Genomic DNA, 2,120 nt, shown 5'->3' with positions numbered 1-2,120 from the left:
CGGAGTCTTCCTCTGTCACTCTGGCTGGAGTGCAGTGGCACAATCTCGGCTCACTGCAAGCTCCGCCTCCCGGGTTCACGCCATTCTCCTGCCTCAGCCTTCCGAGTGGTTGGGACTACAGGTACCCGCCACCACGCCTGGCTAATTTGTTTGTATTTTTAGTAGAGACGGGGTTTCACCATGTTAACCAGGATGGTCTCGATCTCCTGACCTTGTGATCCGCCTGCCTCAGTCTCCCAAAGTGCTGGGATTACAGGCCTGAGTGACCGCACTCGGCCAGTTTTTTTTTTTTTTTCTAACAGCTTTACTGAGATACAATTGACATACCATAAAGTTAACTTGTTTAAAACATACAATGCAATGGTTTTGGTATTTACAGAGTTGTGCAATATCACTATAATCTAACTTTAGAACATCTTCCTTAACCCCTAAATAAACCTCACACCCATCAGCAGTCACTTCCCATCTATCCTACCCCAAGTTCAAGGCCCAGGGATCCACTTTCTGTCTTTGTGGATGTGCCTATGGAATCTGTTTCTCAACACACTTCCGGGTGATTCTGCTTCTGCGGGTCCACGGTCGGGCATTCAGGAACCAGTGGACCAGACTGTTCCAAGATCCCTTCCTAGTCTAAGCTTTCATAGCCGGAACAATGAATACCGACGAAGTAGCAGGTGCTTTGCTTGGTGCTGGGGTTATAAAAGAAGTATGGTACAGCCCTATCCTTGAGAAGCTACAGTCACTGGGAAAGACGGAATCATAAATGACTAACTTGAATACAATGTGAGAAGCGCTACGACAGCATGGGCATTAAAAAGAGGCTCAGGATACAGATAAAAGGGTGATTAATTCACAGCCAGGGAAAGTTGGAGGGGGAAGGGAATGCTGTGTTAATTGCTTTCCATGCATTTCATGTACAGCTCATCACAATTCTGTGGGCTGGATATTAATACCACTATCATCCTTAAGTCAGAAAAAAGGAGACAGAGGCCTAGAGGGCAAAGTGGGGAGTGGCAGAGCTGGGTGTGAGCATGAGCAGTCAGGACCCTAAGACTGTGCCCCCACTCCCAATGCTAGCCTACAAAATGGCCAGGGGACCCCTTAGGGTAGGGATTGCTGAACATCCCAATCTTCGCATACAGGAGGCACGCAGTACAGTTTTGCTTAGTTTGGACTGAAAAGGGCCTCCCAAGTAAAGCACAAAGCCATGGAAGCAGGAAGACGTTTGTCATCTTCGGGAGCCGCAGAGGAGCAAGGCGAGTGGCGCCAAGAGGCTTCGGAGCTGTTGACTCTTATGTGAATCATGAGCCCACTGTCCATTCACACACGTATCTATTGAAGGAAGAGTCCAGCATCTTCTGCATGCTACCCACGGTGGGCAAAGCAACATGGTTTCTACCATCACGGAGTTTATATTCCAGTAGGAAAGACAGGGCAGTTCCATTCCAGCAAGACAAGAGGAAGCACAGGGTTGCTATGGTCTAAGTGTTGGTGTCCTCCCTAAATTCATATGTTGAAATTATAACCCACAGGTTACGGTATTACGAGGTGGGGCCTCTAGGGAGGTGAGTGGATCACCATGTGAGAACGTGGTTAAGAAGCTGGCCCTGTGCAACCTAGAAGAGCGCTGGCACCCTGATCTCCAGCCTCCAGCCTCCAGAACTGTGGGAAATAAATTCCTGCGGTGGGTAAGCCACCTAGTCTAAGGTATTCTATTACAGTAGCCCAGACAGACTAAGATATGGTGCTGGGGGACAACTCCTGGTCTTGTGGGATGAGAGGGAGCTTAGTGGAGGAAGTCATGTCTAAACTGAGCCCCAAGAGATGAGTAGGAGTTAGCCAGATGGAAACTTTCCAGGAGAGGAAACATTACTGCAAAGGTCAGGCCGCCAAACCCAGCGTGGCACACGTGTGAAGGATTCAAAGTGGGCTGTAGGGGGTGCGAAGAACTGAGAATGGTGGTGAGGGCTGAGCCTCCAGCGTCACATTAAATCATGCAGGTGACAGGTCATAACGGGCCTTGAAGTCATAGTCAATGAGAGTGAACCTCATTCACCATGAGGTCATGAGAATGGCACTTTGATGTTCTAAGAGGACTTGTGGGCTGGGTGTGGTGGTTC

This window comes from Mandrillus leucophaeus, unplaced genomic scaffold (genome assembly GCF_000951045.1).
Source record: "Mandrillus leucophaeus isolate KB7577 unplaced genomic scaffold, Mleu.le_1.0 Scaffold1, whole genome shotgun sequence".
NCBI lineage: Eukaryota > Metazoa > Chordata > Mammalia > Primates > Cercopithecidae > Mandrillus > Mandrillus leucophaeus.
Note: the sequence above shows the minus strand (reverse complement) of the source record.